The 21,716-nt window shown below is 37.8% G+C and overlaps 1 long non-coding RNA gene across 1 annotated transcript; it reads left to right on the top strand.

Moving 5' to 3' along the window:
- Positions 1-12,185: 12,185 nt before the first annotated feature.
- On the top strand, positions 12,186-21,023 carry LOC146760100 (uncharacterized). Its single transcript, XR_014947990.1, has 3 exons — positions 12,186-12,274; positions 13,972-14,019; positions 20,886-21,023. It is a non-coding gene; the product is annotated as an uncharacterized LOC146760100 (long non-coding RNA).
- The last annotated feature ends 693 nt before the right edge of the window (positions 21,024-21,716 follow it).

Genomic DNA, 21,716 nt, shown 5'->3' with positions numbered 1-21,716 from the left:
TTTGTCTTTTATGTTAGACCTCACATAGATGTTAGTTAATATTATATTGGAAAAGGATGATGAGCTGAGCAAGAACCTGGCTAGACAAGAGATAATTGGGTGAGGTGAACGGGGGGAGTTATTGGAAAGATGGCATTGGTAAAAGCCTGAGAATATCTGAGGAGCTGAAACAATGTTTTCATGAAGACCTTGCCAGAAAACAGGTGTGTTAATGAACACTGCAGCTGAAGCAAATTTGGAAGGGATTGCTGATTTGGAACTGTGCTGGAATATTATAAAGGAATAACTTGGAGGGGTGGGAAGATGCAAGCTTGAACTTTATTAAAAATAAGTGTTACATTAAAAAGAATTCTGGCTACTAACTGGAATTTGATCAGAAACCTCAGATGAAGTGAAAGTCATCCCTTAATCAGCTGCCTTATATAACTTTCAGCCACCTGTGCTACAGATATGGTAAGGAGGTAAACAGTTGGAGCTGTCTCTTAGTGTCAGCACCTTGTTGTATTTCAGAATATAGGCATGCTCCAGGAGCACAAGTCTTGGTTAACTTGGTAATAATAAAGCTGAAAAGGGTATATGATAACAACTTTGCATACAGCAGATAAATAGAGAAAATGCCATTCCATTTAAAGATTGATGCTAAATGAAAAAGACCATTTCAGGCCCATCTAAAATTTAAGGGACTAATTAGAAGCCTTCTTTTATTTTTTTATTTTTATTTATTTATTTTTAATATTTCCAAACACTTTTTGGGGGAAAAGTTGTCGGTCATCTGAAGCACTGAGTCACCCTTGAGGCACTCAGTGGAGATAAACTTCTCAACTGCTGTGAAAACTGCTGTACCTTTTGGTACAAAAGATCATCCTCTTAAGGATACTTAATGGCTGAGTAGCAGTCTCCTGTGTAAATGTATCCTAGTAATTATAGCTTGAAGTTGTACTAATCACTCCTAATAGAGATGGACTGTTCCTCCTGCTGTGTCCCTCACTGCTTCCAGATGAGAACTATCCCAACAACTTGGGATTAGCAAAAACACTTGTTATACTATTAGCTTCATAACTTTATTAATCTTTGATTATAGAACAGATGGATCAATCTTAATCATTCTACAATGGAAGATTAAATAGCTTAAATTATATCAATCATATTTAAGTCTTTGCCTAATAAAACAACAATTTAAGTTGGGTCATCAGTAGGGCTTGAACCCAGGGCCTTCAGATTAGCAACCAGGACTTCCTCCATTAAAAGAGTAAACCCATTAGCTGCTTGCTGTTGTACACTTGTATCTATGTACACTGGCCATTAAAAGATACAACTCATGCTGTGCCAGTGGATTACACATTGAATGTTGGGATTAAGAATTCCTAGGTTCCATTTGTGCCTCTCAGAAGGAGTTTTGTTCATGAAATTGAGTGGACAATGAGAAATGGGTCAGCTGGTGACAGCATTTAGCTGTAGATTTATGCAAAATAAGGATTCCTGTATCTCAAGATGCCTGATTCAGGTATTTTGGGCTTAAAGACATATAAGAGCTTAACAGTCAGATTTAGTGCATGTACTTTGAGATCTAAAAGAAAAAGAGAATTATAGACTCCTCATCCTATCATTATAAGATGGATGTAACTGTGGGAATACAGTAAATACTGAAGGGGTTGATAACAATATATATGTTTTTTGTCACCTAGTCCAGGTTAGTTGGCACGCCATAAGCAAGAGGTTTTGGAGGACTTTTTATCTCTGCATCATTTTTCCTGCATTGCCTAAACCTCAAGTAACCCCAGACACATCTTGTGACCTCCCTGGGGTTAACACTGATTCGTACTGACCCAGAATCCTAACTGTAGCCTGTCAATGCCCTCTACCTGCCATCTTATCAGAGACAACACAGAACTTTACTAAAGGTAGAAAATGATGCAGATGACTGGAGGTAATATTTAATGAAAGGTCCAATGGACAATGGCTCAACATATTTAATGTGAAAAAAAGATCCCCAACCTTCACTCTAAATTTGAATGTAATATGTTTATAATGTGATTCTTCTGCAAGCTGCACTTCAGTGACTACATGCAGAGAATAGCTTTGCTAGTATTAGCAAACAGTGTTGGACTTATAAATATGAATGACTATTGCTTGAAACTACTAATTCCTGATCTTTTTCTTTTCTCCTGTTGCATCATTTGGCTTCCTTGGTGGGTCTGAAGCCATATTGAGCTCTGGTTACGTCTGGAAAACTTCCAACAAAAGGTACGATTGCACATTAGCTCCACAGCTGTAAATTAAGCACTGTAATTCTGCAAACTTTGCAAATTTACATATCAGTCTTCTTCAAAGCTTTACCTGCATACTTAAGATTAAAATTTTATTTGTAGATGTCATTTCACTTTGCTGCGAATCAGTACATCAGCTCTTCTATAAGTGCACTCAGTTGCTCCCTGAAGAGAGAGAAACTTAGCCGTGGTGTTTATATTTCCTGCTCATTACACTGTAAAAACCCTTGGAGAACTGATACATTGATTAGCACAAGTCAGGAGTGCATCTTGGGCCTGATCAATACATTTGTGTGTTGCAGACTGGCTAATGGAGAGTGTCAGAGTGCCCACCTGTTTGAAATAATTGCAGCACACAAGCATTAACCTATTGAAAGAGTGCATTTATTGGGCACAAAATAAAATTTATGACCTTCAACTACAAAGTCTGTGCAATAACAGTGACTGCCAAGTAGAGAAGAGATAGTTTAGCTATATTAAAATAGGTAAATCTGGAGTCTGGGGTTTGCTCCAGGTATTTAAAGACCTGAGCAGAGCATAATGAAGGAACAGATGTACCACTTGAAGCCAGTATGGTACATGAGTAGCCTCAAAGGAGCACTGGAACATAGAATGAGAAAAGGTACAACAGTGATCAAAACTAGATATCCAAATGTTCAGAAAATACACAAGTCTTCTTACACACACCTCTCTATGGAGTCTCCAAAGCGTGATATAGATGTATCATAACTTCATGTAACTCACTTAAAATAGGGTACATTTTATGCTGTTGTAAACAATTTTATTTTCAAAATAGCATTTTCAGTTGACCTGCAAAGCTTTGGTGTAGGGAGCCTGCTTTGGCAGGGGGGTTGGACTCGATGATCTCTAGAGGTCCCTTCCAACCCTACAATTCTGTGATTCTGTGATTCTGTGTGACAGTTTTTAAGTACTCTGGTACTTCTCATTGGCAATATTTTTTGTTTTAAGGTCACAAAATGGAAGAGGAAGTTCTTTTTCCACTTTTTTAATTCTATAAACTGGTAGATAAAATTATCACTGGAGATTAAGTTAGGATTCCTTGTTGGCATGCAAGAATGAAGTGTTTTTTGGAAATGCATCATCTACCATTGTGAGTTTATACTCGGATGAACTGTTTTCTATAGCTGCGGATATACTCCAAATAGCATATTTACATCCTTTACAGGAGTGAAGTATTGTCTGATGTTTCCACATTTCATTTGGTAATGTCCAACTACTTGTACTCCAGGGAACAAATATGAATGACAGTCAAAGCAGGACAAAGGATGCTCAGAACAACAAAGGTGCACAGAGCTCTAAGGAGCATAGTACAGCCAGACCAGACCTTCTCACTGGACATGCTTTGGGGGTAGAAGAGATGGCCAAATATGTCCAGCCATATGGAGATGGGGGCAATGACTTCCAAAGCCAGCTGGCCTATGTTGGACTGACCTACCTTAGATACCACCTGTGGCTTTAGGGCTGAGTCTTGAAATTCTAGAACTGCCTTGGCTGAATCACTAAGACCTGGGAAATGTGAATTAGAGGAAATGAGTCACTACAAGAAAGTGTGTGCTCCAGTGCTTGCACCCTGAGTGTCCCAACTTCATTCAGAAGGGTCTGACCCTAAATGTAAAGCTATTTTATCTGAAATCAGCTCTATTTTTATTGCTGCAAGAGGACCTTATTTCATTTTTTTTTGGAGTAGCTAATCTACCTTCTTTCTGGACCTGTCCAAGGCCTGGCTCAGAGGCCATAATTTTTAAGTTTTTTCTGTCCCAGTCAGTTGAACTGCACTGCCACTGTAAAGCACAAATGCTAGGGCTTACTTAATGATCTCTGTTTTTACTCTGATTAGCATCAGAACTTAACACCTAAATTTGACACATACTTTTAACAGACAGAAGTATTTACTTCTATGGTCATTCTATGGAACTTAGTGCATTGGCACTTTGTATTTGTTTGATGGAGGTAAAACCTGGGTGTGGAAGGAGCCCTGTTAATTAGAAGTTAAGTGCTGCCACCTGACTTCACCTAGCACCTTTTGTCCTTGAAATAAGGCTAAATGAGGAACAGCAGTCCTAAAGTCTTATATAAGAAAAGCTGGTCAGAGGGTTTGGTCCTCCTGTTAAAGTGAGATAGTAGTGCTGTGAAAGTGTAAAGTAGTCTTTTTCCTGCTCAATTTCTGCAGTGCTGAGTATGCAGAAAAGAGAATGTGTTCTTCTAAGGATCCTGGAAAGCGTTTAAGCGTCTTTCTAAAATACCTGGAGAAGCCTGAAAACGTTTTATTTACCAAGGACTAAGACTGGTAAGGGTGTTTTTGGTTTTTTATTACTTCCACAAATAATCTAATATTCTTTTTAAAAAAACATTAGAATGTTATTCATTTTTTGCTATCATCTTACAGATGCTAGCTATATCATGAAACAAGAATGAGCTTGTATGAGAATGTATCATTAAAAACTATTCAACATCAAGGTGCTGATGCTGTAACAAGGAAAATCAAAGTAGTACTGTTATTAACAGTAAGTGATCTTGCAGTGTGCAATTTTAAAAGTCTTTAAACAACAATTAAAGGAGAGTACTGAACATATAAAAATGTAAAGTGATTTTTTCCCTCCTTAGTTTTGCTGTTTATGTGGAAAACCTCTTATGTACTACCGTTGCTCTCATTCTCTTTTCTGTAGCTGTATGCTGATGTATTCGTTATTAAGTAGAAGCTACCCCTCTTGGAGTGCTGTGATAAGTGCCCCTGTTAATTGAAAAGAGCCCTTTGGGGCTCATTCTCACTTGAGTGCCAACTGGTTGCCCTTGATACAAAAGATTTTGAGGCATTAAGTGTAAAAGCATTTCAGGAAAGTGGTGATAAGTAGTCTAGAACAGCGTGTTCTGGTCTTCAGTGTTCATCCTCTGATCCATGCCAAAAGGTTTCCCTGTGGATCCAGGAAGAGCAGTGGTTGGTAAGACACTTGGTAGTGTGGGTTCCAGGAGAGCATTTTAGATTCTCTCTTAAGTCAGTGGATCCTGGTGAAGCATTCAGCTTTTGTCTTTATAGTAGTTTTTCTAATACGTAAACTGTCATGATTTAATTATGCAGTTTATACATACTTTAATGTTTCTGTTTGGCTTTTCTGCCCTATGCTCATAACTTCAGATGGGAGCTTTGTTGTCCTGGTGGACATTGAGTGTATGATGCATCTTCTGGATCACAAACTTATTTAAAATCAATGATGGTTACAAGCATAGAAAGCTCTGATACAAGAAGATGGAATTTGGGGTGTGGTGTTTAGTTGCATATGTCCACTCTTTCCCTAAATAAGGGGTGCTGGCAGATCAGTTTCTCACATACACCGTTCCTTTGTTGCCTCTGCAGTTTGGTCTGTGTATACTGGCCTGATGAAGACTCTGACAGACCATATTGGAAAGCAATTAAATATCAAGGGAACTGTAGCTTGGAAGTTGAGTTTAGACCAGGAAGTAAAACACTGAAATGCCCATTACACCGTTGGCCATGGGTAATATCAGCCCAAGGAGAAGGCAGTCCATGGTTGCAACCCTTTATGGGTGCTTATGGGAAGAAGGCGGAAAGGGCACTTGCAACTTTTTATCAAAGAAACAGAAAGGCACTGACTGCTTGATGAGGGCTGGCTGTAAAAAGGCCTATTATATATTATGAAACTCTTATGGTGTTATCTACACTCTCTATAAAGTGTTTGCCTGCAGTACTCAGCTGTTCACGTGTACCTGATATTAGTGTATGCAACTGGGAGTTGATGAAACTGTAAACTTGACCTTTTGTTAGCCTGTACTGTGTCAGGGAATTTTGCATTGCATTATATTTCATAACACTTTCTTATGTACCTTTTATATGAAACTCCAGTTTCATTGGATGGACGCTTCCAGGGAACAAAGGAAATACTTAATGTCAGCTTTTAGCCTCACTGCTCACTGTGTGAGTCAATGCCAGTCTGCCTGGTGTTCATATCTTGAATTGAATAAAGCATCATTGCCTTAGGGACTTTGGGGTACACGCTATATTGTAGAAACTTTGACTACATTATCACATAATGTTCACACTGAACCCTAATCCCATTGGGTGGATTCTTCCCAGGAAGTGGGACAAGTGCTTAATGAAGGAATCACTGCCATTGGAGTTCAGCAGAGATTACTGCCATTAAAACATTCAGCTTTGAAATTACCTTTTACTGTACGTGCAGATAGACAGAAAAAGAGAGATTAAATGTGAATTAATTGTGGATGCTTCAGAAAGCTCATTCTTAGGCAATATGGAACAATTCTCTCTAGGCAAACCTTGGAAAGACATCCTGTTTAAAGCACTGCTTGAGCATTAATTATTTAAGCAGCAAGATAGTCCAGAAGTACAGGCTCATAAGCATTACTTTTCCCAGTTTATACATGAGTACAAAAAAGCACCAACTTACTGAGAAGTACACAATAGATGTGCAGCAAAAAGCTCAAAGTTAAAGCTGAGGCCTCCTATTCCCGGCACGTCCTGCCCTTCTTGTAGATCTTTTGGCTCCAATTGTACGTGTAGCTGACACCTTTGGAATGTGCATTATTCACAACCTATAAAGAATGAAAAATGATTAACAGAAATTTGTTTACTTGTGGAGAGCATTTTCTTTAATGAGTTACTTGTTGCTGAGCTGCTTTGTTTCAGTTTGATGGCTTTGTCTTAATTGTGAGAGCATGTTCTTCAATATCTCTGCAGAAAACTTCTTTTTATTCTGTATGAGTAAGTCATTCTCTAAATGTTGCCCACCATCTAGTTCTGCAGAGATGTCTAACAGAGGTCATGTCTATAAGAACATATGCATTCACACTTCCATATTTTTTTTAGATAGACTCAGACACTGCTTCACAGGTTTTCTCTGTAATGATATTCCCCAGAAGACTCTAGGTGGGAGCTGAAGAAAATAAGAACTGCCACATTAATTACAGGTACTGTAAAATTCAAAAGAAAATTTAGATGCCATCAACAACATTATGCAGAAGTAGATATATCATGTATAAACAGTTTCTCTCTCCCAGTTTCCATGTTTTTTAGCTTCTGAGCCTACAAGTGGCAGCTATTTGTTCTGAACGTGAGCCATGAGCTCTTGGTCAGGCTTCTTGATCCAAGGGGCACTCCAGCAGTTACAAGTCCAGTGTGCCAAACTGGGAGAGTTTCAGACAAAGATCCTTTTTACCCTCTTGGTTTTGTTTCCTTTTCAAGCAAGGCCATTTTCAGTCTAACCCTAGCAACTACAACATAAGCTGCTTGGAAAATGATGGCAAATGTTCTCCTGGATAACCTTGGTTGGAGATACAAATTGGCAGTGCTGCTCATGTTGGCAGCATTTTCAGTTGGTTCTCACTATCACTGAGAGTTTTCCTCTCTGCCATACTCCAGTGCTACATTTAGTGCAGTGGTAGAGCTCTCAGCTGTGATACTATTTCCATTTCTCCCCAGCATGAGAGAAACAACCAGACTTCTAGCTTGCAATCTGTCTCACTAATGCTTAAGCTGGTGTTCGCAGCCCTAAGGGCCTGTATGCAATTTAATTACATTCGTTCCATAATTTCAAGTGATGGTATTTTGTAAACATTTTTAATGTATCGCCATTAATATGCTAAGGAAAGAAATCTATTTCTGCCAGGGAAGTGGAAATAAATCTTCACTATCTCTTTGGTCCACTAGTTTACATTTAGAATAGAACACCTTTTCTGAAAAGCTGTTGGAGACATATGCTCCCATTATTATCTCACAGTGATTTATCACTAACTCTAAAATAAACATTATATCCAAGTTACCTGCTTCCTACTGCCCTTACTGTGCCATTTCAGAGTATCTTAAAGGACCAGTATATGAATACTGCTCTGGAATTCTTGTGGTTTTGGGTTTGTTTTTTTTTTTTTTTTTTTTTGTCTGCACTGAGTTTTTGTACTGCTGTCATTCATTTCATTGAATTGTATTAAGAAGGGAGGGAAACAAAAATGAAACTGCAACCTGAGTTGGAGAGGGTGATCTGCTGCATGGAAAGCAGTTCTGAAATGGCCTGGTCAGAAGGATGCTGATCAAAAATTTTAGGGAAAAGGGAGAACTCACTGAATGAAATAGCCTTAGCGTAGCACACCTAACAAGAGGACCTTTTCCTGTATATTTTAGGCTGGGTGAGTCAGTGCAGCTCTCAGCAGGTTGAAGCAGGTATGGACCTGAGGTCTAAGCTGTGATTCAACTGTAATCTGTCCAGAACCTCTGTGTGTGGTCTGCAGCATCCACTCTGTGCTTCCCATCGACTTCTGCACATAATGAATCATGCTGTTTCCAGCAGAGTTGAGAAGAAGCAATTTGCTCATAGCTGGAAATCTTATTGGGTAGGGGTTAAGGAAGAATGTAAGGAAGAACAATGTGAGTCTGGGGAAAGTTGCGTGGATAAATCTTAAAAGAAAGAAGTAGAAGGCACTTGAGAGTTTTCTGAAGACTTGATATTTTTGTACTTTTTATTTTGCAAGCTCTTGGTGACAAACATTCTGGTTTGTTCACCCTGTACTGAATGAAGGTGCAGCTAAGGGCTTTGGTCATGAGGTATGGCATTGTCCCAACCTGAAAGATGAGGGGAAGGAAGGAGAGAGAAAGGTCTTTCCCAGGTGTCCACCACTGTCCCCTTTCTCCTCTGTTTCTGGCAATCACTGCTGCAGTAAGATGTTAGTAGCTGCATGAGGGAAGCTAGCCGAGCTGAGGCACTCTGCTCTTTCATTAAGAATTTCATCCAGTGTTAGTAATTTTCCCTTTGAGCCCTCTTGTTAAATGTCCTAGGTGGTGGATGAATCCTGAGCATTTAAGGTAACTTTCTTCTTCTTGGAAAGTCTTTACAATTGCAATTATTTGTCACTGCCTGCCACTATTAAATCTTGCTCCCACTAAGTTCTGTGTTTTCTGTGGTTATTCTGAGATTGTTCAGTGGTCAAACTGTACAGAAATTCTGGTAATTAAAAGAAAAAAAGAAAGTTTTAATAAGTTATTAGGTGTCATTGACTGCAGTGGGGAATACTACTTTAGAATGATAGAGTAGCACTTCTTGATCTTAAACTATTAAGGATTGTTATTTTTTTTATATTTTAACTTGTCCATAAACTGAAGTATGTAAATTATCAATTTGAAGGATCATATGTAGTTGCTGGATACAGTGTAGTTAACGTTGCAGGATCCAGGAGAGATGTCGTGTTTACTCTGTGGAAGTAAGCCTTGCAAAAACAAATTTCCTTCTAGTTATATATTTTTCAACAAAATCTCTCTAGTTGATTTTTATCTGGTAACTTTTTAATATAAAACAATGACAGTCAGTGCAGAATACCAAAGTAGTTTTCCTGACAAAAATATATGCACTCTACCAGAAGAAGAAAAGCTGAGGTAAAAAACAGGTACTATGTGGCAGTGTAGGATTGGGGTTTGGGGCTCTAAGATCCATTCTAATTATTCACTAGGCTGCTATGCTTCTGTCATCTTCACCAATTCAGAATAACACTTGGAAAAAACAAGTGACCCTCACTATCATACATAATGTGGCAGCTTAATTGGCAAGAAGAGGGTGAAAAGTTGGCTAGGGAAGCCCTTTGAGACTGATGGAGCATATTTCAGTGGCTTCATCAAGGTAATGTTCCCCAGGTGATTGGAGGCAGCAAATATTTCATCAGGAGAAATGTATAAAGGTCCTTTAACCACAGAATGCAAAACATATTATTACAAACGTGTTTTTTAAAAGAGTCTTTCATGTGCTGTTTGTGTAGAGAAAGGATAGGAAAATTGGAAGAGTGTTAAATTTAATACACATGGTTATAGTGTGGGCATACCTTAAATAACTTGTTTGCAGCAAGTGAACTAAAGTAGGTTTTTAGTTGTAAAATATATATAGATTGCCTCCTCTCTTTGACAAAAGTAGATATGTATTTTTTGTGCATGTTTGTATGTAGCAGCATGCTGTTTTGCATATGTGCCCAAACCAGAAACAATACTGATGTACCCTTAATTTCCTAGTCACAGAGCCTATTTAGATCCATCTAGCTCACAAAGGCTCAGATTTATTCACCATTCAATTTAAGAACTGTTTATAGAATTTAACTGTAAGGTGGAAAGCAATGTAACTGCCGGAGGAAGAATTTCTGGTAAAAAGTTTCTCAAATTGAATGAGGTTTTCTGTTATCGCTGACTCTCTGGAAGGCATACTAAAACTACAGGGAAAGGAGCTTCCAGAACAAATGTTCTCACTCTGTAATGTCAAAGAATAAGAATCAAAAATGCTTTGATAGTCAAAGCTTTACTTCAATATCTATTTGGAACATAATCCATAGCTACCAACGTTATGAGAAGTATGTGTCCCCACAGCAATGTGATGTTAGTTTTTTTTTCTAGTTAGTCTTTTCTCTCAGAAATTATCAGATGACTTCACCCCTGAATGTTATTTGTTTTGATCTAACAAAACGCATAGACAACTGGAAAACATTCTCTTGCTGTAGTCTGGACACAAAATATAGGCTGTTATCACCAAGGATCCCACAATTGCATGAGCAGGTTAGATGTTCTAGATCAACCTGTATAAAGTTTGAAATGACCTAAACGTATTTGAAGTGAAACTGTTCTATTAATGTACTCACAGTTAAAACAATTCTTGAGCAGCAGTGACTAAAAATCTGAAAATATATCTTTGAGGGTAATGGTGTTAGTCCCGGCCTTTTGAACCATGAGCTGAAAAAGTGCCATTACAATGGGCACCTAAGATCAGAGACCTCTTCTCTATCAGTTGATAATGTTCATTCTTAAATCCCATAAATAAAAACTACTAGGGGATGTTTCAACTACACTAGTCTGTCACACTCTACAAAGAGTGTAGCATTCCTTAAGCTGTCTGCTCTACTGTACGTTAATTATTTATCACCAGAGAGTGAAAGGCTCCATTAGCAGACAGGTGCATGTGAGATGATGTTAAAGGAGTGTATACGCACAGGTTCTTAAGACTAAACATCTTATTTGCAATCTGTTACTGATCTGGAATTTAGTTAAACACCTTGAAGATGTACAGAATAGCTTGTAGAAGAGGCACTGACTCTTAAGTAATTGGCTGCAGCTCTAGCTCATTAGAATAGACTCTTGTCTGACATGCCAAATGTGCCCTGTGTTGAGCTGTTCAATAATCAACAACCAATTGTTTCTCTTTTCACATCACTCAGCATGACAAATCAGTGATATTAACCACATGGGTTAAGGCCAATGCCGGTCATTGTTTACATCTCGGGTTAGCCAGTTCACTTTCAATCAATACAATGTCTCTAGGAATACACTGCAAGTAGAGCAGCATTGTAGACTTAATAAAAAAATGACGTGACTTCCCCCCGCCCTCTATTTTAAAAAGAAAACAATAAATTATATTTGTGAAATTCAAATGGTGATATGAAACTAACAGTGTTTTAGAATGGGAACCGAGCTGTTGAAAAGAGCAAGTTGTTTGATACCCCACCTGTTGGAGATACCAAACTTCTGTAAAAATGTAGTGATGAAGAAATGAGTAGTATTGGCTGGAGATGCAGAAATTCCAGATTTTTCTTATCACTATTTTTGTAAGCATCACAGATGGAAATACAGAAATCACTGTGGTGATCACAAAATGAAAATACTGACAATATGTTTGTCTGTGCTAAGTGTGTTGAATCCTGCTGATTCTGCTGGTTTGTGAAGAGCTTCAGGCCACGTGAAGCAGTTTGACACACTCTGAAGTTACCTGAAGGGACATTAGTTATATTTTTAAAGAGGGGGGCTGGAGAAAAATGTAAGAAAATATAGCTGGTAGTGTTGGATGACTTCTGATTGCTCTGTTCCTAAGCAAAGTGCAAGATCTGACAAGGAGATGTTTCTCTTGCTCTGCAGAGGACACTTGCTGACCTGCCCAACTGTGGATCTCATTGCTGAAGCTCACCTGATTCAGTCTCTGACTTTCTCTTTTAATCTAAAGGTATATTCTGCAGTAACTGCAGCTGACTAACTGATTAATTAGTGGGAGTACATCATTGCTTGTTTTGTTGTCTCTCTCTTTTTCCTGTTCCCTTCTTTTCCATTGTGAATAGTCATAGGAATTTGGTTTCAGAAGATTTGTCTGAATCTTGAGACTATTCTTTGTTTCATTTGTGGTACTTGATGGTTTTGTTATAATGCTTTTGACAATTTAATTTATTTCACTCAGAAGGTCTTAAACATCTGAAGATTATAATTAAATTGTACATATTTCTATATAACAGATGATAGATAAATTAGAAGGCAGAATAAGCAAGATTTGGTACTCAGAAGATATGCTTAGTGTTAGTCATTAAATCTATATTCAACCAAACTCCCACTGGTCTGTCCAAACATGGCTAAGCTCCCTTGTGCAATACGTGCTGTACCACTCTGGGCCAATTCGGTGGGGGTGAAATTCATCATTTATGATGGGAATAGCAAAATAATTATCCCTGGAGATGGCTGAATAGCTCTTCCCATGCCTTGGCAAGCTTGCTCATTTGAATGTTTAATTATTATTTTTCTTTTAATGGCTTACTTTACATACAGTACATCACTGTACCACTGACATTTTCTGTTCTGACTTGCTCTGATGACATCACAGAAACAGTAAGATTATCAGAAAAATGGAAATAGATGCTTATCAGTGTATAAAAGCTAAGTACTGGCAGCTACTGGAACATTGACAGGCAACTGATTCTGCTTTAAGTACATGTGAAGGGACTGCATCCCAGCCAGTGGAAACTGGCAATCAGAATTCAGCAACATAAGGCTGCTTGCCCAAGAGCCGCTGTTGATGTGGAAGCATCTAGATGAAAATGCCCAATTATAATCTATTAAAACATTCAGTTAAAGCTACTGTACAGCCAGTATTTTACAACTTTGGTAGATAAGCAATGTATTTGCAACAGCTAGCTCCTGTTTCAAATGTAGAGCTCATCAATATTTTCTAGTTTGAACTTAATGATTTCCAGATAACAACCTGTCCACTTGTTTTAATTCTTTTATTCACTTCTATGTTTATAGTAAGCCCTGACATGCTCTAATTGTACTTCACAATGCTTTTAAACTTCTAATAAGCATGTAGGACTTTTGTGCTATCATCTGAAATATACCGGTATTCCTGAGTCTTTGTGACTCACTCTAGTAATGCTACTAGGCCTGTAGAAGGCTTACTTAGTCAGTACATACGTGTTTAATGTTAAAGGTGTTCTTAATATCATGCTGCCATGGAATTTTGTCCAAAGAACTATGGAGATGTAGTAGGACAGAGCAATAGATTGATAAAAATAGTTGAATGGATGTCAGCTAGTTTAGAGGTATGAAAGGTCACATACAGATGAATGCTTATATAATATCATTGTCTATGATAGAAATGAAAATGATATTGAATTGTTTCTCGTATAACTATTCACACAAAACAAATTTAAAAAACAACACCCAACTCACAACAAAATTGGAGACTTTTCTGTTTGCAGAGTTGTTTCCTATCCATTATCAGGTGTTTCTTGGGTAGTGATTAGACTACACTGTGTTAATTGAGGACAAGTCAGTTGCAGCAGATGTTTTCATGATGTTGTGATGACTGTAGGTGAAAAAGTAGATTTTGGTTTTCTTAATAATAGTACCAAAAGGTTTGTATGTTTGTTTTTCCAGAGGTCTTACACCTGCTGAAAATGATGAATTTTTACCATTCATGGACAGGTAAATAGCCCTGTAAATTAAATTAAACTATAATAAAACAAGGTTTTTCCTTTACACTTAAAAACATTATAGCTTGTTGTTGTTGTTAACCTCAAGATTCAGGCTGATGGATGGAGCTTGGGCACAATTGTGCACACAGTCAAAACTTTGCCTTGGGAAGTAATAATAAAGTGCATATCCTTCAGTGTGTATTGTGACTTTAGGGGAGCAATTATTTGGGACCATCCTAATTGTCTGTACATTAGAAACTTTTGTAGCATTATTTTGATCTGTGTTCCCATTTCACTTGTGGATTGTGTATGCGGCATTAGCAAGACTGAATGAGTTATTTTGGGTAGCCTAATGCTCTGTCTTTATCATCACAAAAAGATGGAAGAATAGAATCTGCTTCCCTGACTGCAAGCATCCTGGTGCTTTATTTTCATGTTACGTAGCTGAAGGATATAATGGGTCTCTTTGCTCTTGTGGCTAGCTAATTCCAGCACCAGGTACCTTTGGCAGTAATTTGTATCCATTATGGTACTTATGATTCCTCTGTGAAGTGGCCGTGTCCATTTCTGTCCACAATTCTTTAACTGAGTTGCTGGAATGCAGTAGCCTTAAACATGGCTTGGAATCTACAGAGTATGTGACCACTCCATACATGGAAATCCAGTGCAGAGTACTTTGGCTTCTTGTTCTATATCTAATGGGAGAAATTTCTGTTTGTATTCTTCAGTTGTCTTAGGAAAAGGGTGGATGTGCTTCTCATGCCATCACACTCCATCCAGGCAGGCTGGACTGTCTCACTTCTCAGGCTAATGTTAGGCTTGGAGGTCCCTTGTATTTATGTCTTGTAAAGATCCAATTGCACTGTCAGCACTTAACACCAGATAGTTATTCTAGAGCCAGATGCTCCCCATCATAGGCCAGAAGTTACCTCTACTGATTTCAGATAGTGTTTATTTTATCTCCATTCAGGCAAGAGTATGGTTGTGTCACCCTCACTGTATATTATATCATTTGAGTAGTACAAGAAAAATAACCCACTGAAAGAATATGTAATATGAAGTAACATACTTGTATGCAGGCAATGTTGCTTTATGTTCCTAGAAAGTTAAATCAAAGTCCCACTGAAATAATAGAGATACTGTTGCCGACCTAAATATAGGTGGGAGATGATGCATTTTCCCATTCAATTTGTCTGAGCAGCTGGTTAATCGTTCTTACCATTCGTTAATAGCATCTAGTCAGTTGTTACATCTTAGCAACAAATTAACTGTATAAAGAATAAGCAAACAAGTTTAGTGGAAAACTGATTCTAATGCTACTAATTTGATCACTTAGTAACAAGATTCCACACCATGACATGAGTCAATGTGAATACTGAGGAGAGCAGATGTTAGGACTTTGCACTTAGCCTGCTTTTGAACTGCATGCAGTATTTTACTAGCTGTATGAGGGGGACGTTATGAGAATAAATAAATAGAGGCAAAAGGGAAGATGTTATTAATTGCATCAATCAAACCTTAAGTTGCAGGCAGACGTTAGGCATGGCTGTTCATATCAGGACCCAGATGCCAAACCAGAAAACACTCGAAGTGCTTCCCCTAGCAGCACCTGGCTTTTTGGCAGTCTGTGCATTTGGGCACTGATGACTCTGGATTTGCTTCTTAGTTTTTCAAACTGTTGGACTGCGGAAGCCCTGGACAAAACAACAAAGCCCTTTCCCACATAGCACATTTCACGTAGCATTTCTCTTTTCCTGAACTGATTTCCTACTGTCACATAAGCAGTAATAGAACTGCCTACTTCAGTAATACAGACATACTTTAATGCTACAAAAAGCAGAACCTTAAATGCTTGTTCCCATCTTTCTTTTGCAGATCAGCCACTGATCATGACTGTGTAATGTCCAATGTGAGTATGCCCTGCCTGTAAATGAGGAAAGGGCTCAAAGTGCTTACATATTCCTGCATATCCTTAATGGATTTAAGCTAGTAGTATGTCAAAGTGAAATACGTTATACTGATATATAATGAGGCTCTCTCTTAAAGCAAGTTACAGTAAAGGAGGGAATTACTGTTTTCATTCTATACCTTTCACCAAAGGCTTTTACAATGATATTAAATATTAACTCTGTATAGGTTTAATCCCAAGCTACAGCAGCAGCCTTAAGGTTAATAGTCCTTTTAATTAAAGGATAAGTCAGTTATTGAACACAGAAGCTAATCACAAAAGGATTACCACTGAAAATGAACATAGTCTGTGCAATTAGTCTGATAATTAAGACTTAAGTACTGGACAGAGATCAAAGTGCTTGTAATCTGCAATAAAGTTCCTAGAGTTGTAAGGATTTTCAAAATGTTAGCTTGTGCTTTATTGCACCTTCCATTTATTGTGTACCCATGATAGCAGCAAACACATTTTCCCAGTGGATATCAGCATGTATAACTGCAACAGCTGTTACTACATAAGCCTGGTGTTTCTCACAATATGATTACTCTGTCAACGACTACCATAAAAGGTGGCATCTGTATTCATCAAACAGAGTTATCAATAAATGTAAAGCCATACAACAATTAGAGATCTCCAAGGAAGAACAAATCCAACCAAAAAAAAAATGTCAGCTACACTATTTAATTACTAAGATTGTTAATCAATAAAATGCCTTCATAACTTTTAATTAAATTTTTATTTGAAGTGGATGTTTAGAGAATCTGATTCTTTGTTTTCATATATATTTTTTTGTAACAGTTACACTATTAAAGTACTGGTGGCATCTGCGAGCAGCCGGCCTCGAGGGGACACTTCATGTCTGTAATTGCATTTTGTCACCTACAGAGGGTGTTAAGAATCTTGTTAAAAATAAGGGAAATAGTTAAGAGACATCTCACTGTAGCCATTACTATAGTACAAATTACCAGGTAGAGCAATCCAGAAGCTGTCAGGAAAGGTTAGTAAGAAAGAGTGTCAGGAAATCAGCCATTCAGCAATTCATCACAGCCTAACACTAGCTCTGAAATGAAAGCTTTAAAACAGCATTGTTTTATGAAGTAATGGACATTATCTTTTTTCTTTCCTTTTTTGTTTTTTATTCTGCAGCAGTGAATAAAGATAACAAGGAGAGTAGTTCTCTTCTGAAAGATATAAAGACATCGGAGATAAAAAATGTAAATTACTTTATTGCATAAATTTGCAAGCAAGGTAAAAATGAGAGGGAGGTTGTTTAGAACAGAAGGAGGCTGTTGCTGTGTATTACCTCTCCGTTTTTATTTTAATTTTGGAGTAGGACTGTAATTTTGCAACCTTTGCATATATGAAGACTAGCAGGTTTTCCAGTCTGATCTCTGAAAGCTCTGTAAGTTATCATAGAAATGGAGAGAATTTGCTTCTCAGACAGTTGTACAAGCATAGTCTTGACACTGGTTGTAACGCAGGCTACCTTTGTTAGGGGTTATTGGAAGAGTTTGTTAACCTTTGTTTCACTAGCAGATAACTCAGAGGAAGAGGGAGATAACATTTCAGGACTTGGTCAGTAAGCACCTTTTGATGTTGACTATTGACGGTGTTGCTCCATGGGTTACTGGAGCTGAAATCAGTACAGGGCAAAAGCCCTTAACCATTTAATGAGCAGTCAATGGGCCCTATGTAAAAAGATTCCATGCTGTAGCTGCTGTTCTGCTAGGCTTGTGGAGATGGCTGTTTGTTCACCGTGAAGTTTGAAATTGTCAGCCTAGGGCACTGCACTGCCTTCTCACCAAGCAGCATCAAGACATTGAACAAAAGCGTGGCAGAGCTATGTGAGGACTGCTGTGATGCTGCTGTGGCACTATCTGTTCTGTTTTACACAGATGTTGGCATGATGTACTCTCTGAGGAATACAACTGCTGTTGGTTGTGTTTCTTCACTGTTTTGTGTCTTGCTGTGATTATGGAAAATGAAAGAGTAAAAGAATTTATCATTATATATGTACTACAAATTCAAATTACTGAGGCATTTATCAGCATCAGAGCAAAAGAGAGTGTGTTTTATTTCACTTCGTTGCTAAAGGGCCCAAAAAAGAAGGTAATTACAATTAACCAATGCCTCTACAGGGACTTACATGTATAGGTGTCTTTTGGGGTCTGTCCTAGGAAAAGATAAATAGTTTTCAAACCATCCTTCCTGCTGTAGCACCCGAGCAGGAATTAAAGGCAAATGGGAGTGGCTGGAATGGTGTGATGATCCATAGGGTTACTTAGGAAAAATCCAATTTGCTTAATTCAGTGAGGATGAAGACAAAAACAAAAGTATGAAGGAAGCCACTGCAGTCAGTGAGTGTTATACTGAATTCTTGAAGGAAAGGAAGTAGCTGAACTGGGTGGAGAAAGAAATCAAAAGTTTTGGGGGACTATTTTCTTATTTCATAGGTATCTTATACCACCTGTCCTCTAAAACTGTTGGTGTTGTAGCCATGACATCTTGTTCCTGGTGTATAGTGTGTAAATCAGCCAAATCCAAAAGCAAAATTGTGTGGTCAGTGACTTGAATTGCACAAATTAAATTAGTTTATCTCCTGATTTAAGATTAAATTATATCAAAGTACTCCTAAATTAATACATGTATATACGCATGGATGTATGAATATTTTGGGAACAAATAGACTCTGTGTGCTGCTGTATGGAGTTTACTGAAGTTGCTGTGATGCGGAAAAGAAATGTTACAGTTGCCTATGTTGTTTATAACCTAGGTTTATTGTTTCTGTGAAACAGAAAGGGCATCAGCTTGAAGATAATATATCTCAGTCTGTTTTCTATGGCCTTGAGTGGCACAGTTCCCAGTCATTTCAGTGGTGGAGGATTAGGCTCATTGCCAGTAATTCTGTTTTGGTTTTGTGGCCTAATCCAGCTGCCAGTAAAGTTGATAAAGTTTTACTGACATCCAGGGGAGCAGAAGTATAGGTTAAATGCTGGCATTTGTGTAATTCCCATGCTTAGTGCTTCCTTTTGCTAAGAAAATAAGCAGGCAAATTCTGGATGCACTGTTTAGAGACTTGGTTATTTGCCAACATTCTTGTAGCTCTAAAATAACTTTTTAATATACGACTTCAGAAGCAGAAACTCTGGCAGAAAAGGCGACCAAAAATGTGTCCTTATTTTCCATATGAAAATGTTGCAAGGACCACCAGCAGGAAGGTATTGTATAGGATTTCAAAGATAAACAAGTGATGAAAGAAAGCTGTCTCTGACAGAGGGCGTCCTGTAACTTTGTAAGCTGGAAGATCTGTGCAGGTAATAAACAGAAATACTAGCAAGCAAAAGGTGGAGTAAGACATCAGGTTGAGGCACTCCACACTTTGCTGAAGCCTCTGAAAGCTCTCAGTGTGATTTGTCCTGTGCAAAACGTTGTGTAAGAATAATGTAGTTACCTCTTGAGTTTTTTAAATGGGGATGATTGTCTGATGTTTAAATGGCAAGAGGTTTAATTACAATCGCAAATTTGAAGCAAGTTGGCATTGATGAAAAAGGGTTGTATTTATACCTTGCCTTTGTGCACTACCAAGAGCCAGTATTCATTCATAGTGTAAGTCATATTCACTAAAGACTTGTCAGAATCAAGTGTTTACTTCTCATAGGTTTGAAAATATCCTTAAAATAGATAATAGCATCAATCACTTTTAGCATTTGGATGTCAGGCGTGCATGGAAACCCTGCTAACTACCCTAAAAAATATTTTAAATGACTCCTCAAAATGTATATACGTGTATTTTAATTCATGGGAGGACAGATTAAAAGAATGCTGTTTCCTTGACACACTGGATGAGAATCTGTCTTGTTGAAATGCTAAAAATTCTCTATCCATCAATTAAATGCAGATTCAGGGCACCATCTCATATTTCCTTGTCAAATAAATAATGTCTTACATCAAAGACCACACAGATTCCTACTCAACAAAACAGGAGTATGTCTGAGCATATAATAAATGTGAAATATGAAGGAGAACAAAATGAGACAGCCAATAAAATGCAAGATTTGTTAGATAGCATATACCTTAGAAAACAGTGTTACCATTGCTCTGAATTTGATTAAAGATATACTCTTAATGTCACTAATTTTCCCCACAGACTGAAAATTTTATTACACAAAACAGCAAAGATCTGTGAGGAATGAAAAGAAGATAAGTAGAGGATGAATTTTATTTTAAATGTATGCATTTCTAATGTTAGAAAAATCCTTTTTTTTTTTTTTTTTTTCCCCCTTCTCCATCTTTTCTCTGTGAAGCTTGAATTTGGAAAAGGATGCATCATGTCAAATGACAAAGTTTGAAGATGATATAAAATTTTGCAGGGTAGTCAAATCCGAAGCCATAAGTAGAAATTGCCAATGAGTCCCATAATAACTGCCTGGGTAATAAAATTGTAACAGATATTCACATTGCTGAGGTAAAATAACACCGTGAAAATAAATTTATGGAAAAATCAGCTCTAAGCAAGCTACTACCACTCTAGAAAGAGAGTTTGGATTGGTTATATTTATTAAAACATGAACCTGGTTGTCCTCCGATTCCATAAAGCAAACACTGTCAAGATTAATTCACAGATATTTCAAACAAAACAGTGAATGAATTGGACATTTGATGTGCTCACAATTTGGATGCAGCTGATCACTCTGGTTAGAGTACAACAGAAAATTACTGCAGAATTAGAAGCTAAAGGAAGTACTGCAGGATGGTCAAACCCAGAGAAGTTCCATGTAAATAACAAACTGTGGGGCATTTCTAAAGCGTTTAATTCTTTCTAAAAGATTTTAAAATTGCCTTAAAAGATGACTGAAGGAGGTCTGGAAATTGACAGTGTGCACTTTGCTTCCAGAATGAATGTTGCTCATTTAGTTTTCATTTATTAGGAGCTCAGCATATGGAAGCAGCTGTCACAGGAGATGACTCTGGAGAAACTCTATCCAAACAAGAGAAGCAGCAAGGAGGTGACATTTTGAAGATAAATAAGTAATTATTTGTGTTGTTCTTGATGATGATGCTTCTTTTGGGGTGTTTGTTTGTTTTTGTTATTGTATTGATGGACATATGGTGCAATTTGTGGACGTTATCTTCTGCCAATAGACTTGCACACTGATGCTAAGAATAGATCAGAATTTCTCCCAGTTCCTGATTCAAAAAGAAGCGTTACTGTCTATAACTCATTCAGCCCCTCATTCAGAAAAGCCAATAGGCATTCTAAAAATCTTAGTATGGATGGACAGTCATCAATTAATTCCCTAGGAATTCACGCTTAACAATGACCACAATCTGCAGCAACCCTACACTGATCAGGTATCCTGGATCCTGAATGAAAGGGGGTGGTAGAAATTCGCCTGGCAATCCATGAAACCAGCCTCTAAATGCTTGGTGAGCTACTTTGTTTCTTTAGACTGAGGTGGAGGGTGGTATGGAGTATTAAGATGCAGATAAGTCTGTCATGTGGAAAATAGTTCTGGTGGTTAAGTAGCCTTTGTACATTCTTCTCTCCCTGAGACCTTCAGTCTTTTTTCCATTCATTTTTTCCTACATCTGTGTCACTGGTTTAACTGGTTTATAAGTAGCAAACTTCTTTTGTTGGTAACTGCAGAACATGATCTCCAAATTCCTGTGGAAAGCCAGGCTACCACTTCTCAGGTGGTTTGTTTTTGTTTGGTTTTTTTTTGTTGATTTTTTGTTGTTGTTGAGAGGTTTTTTGATAT

The sequence above is a fragment of the Coturnix japonica genome, chromosome 7 (genome assembly GCF_054131305.1).
Source record: "Coturnix japonica strain WE chromosome 7, WE-NBRP24, whole genome shotgun sequence".
Lineage (NCBI taxonomy): Eukaryota > Metazoa > Chordata > Aves > Galliformes > Phasianidae > Coturnix > Coturnix japonica.
The sequence above is the reverse complement of the archived record's forward strand: the minus strand, read 5'-3'. Positions and strand labels throughout refer to the sequence as shown.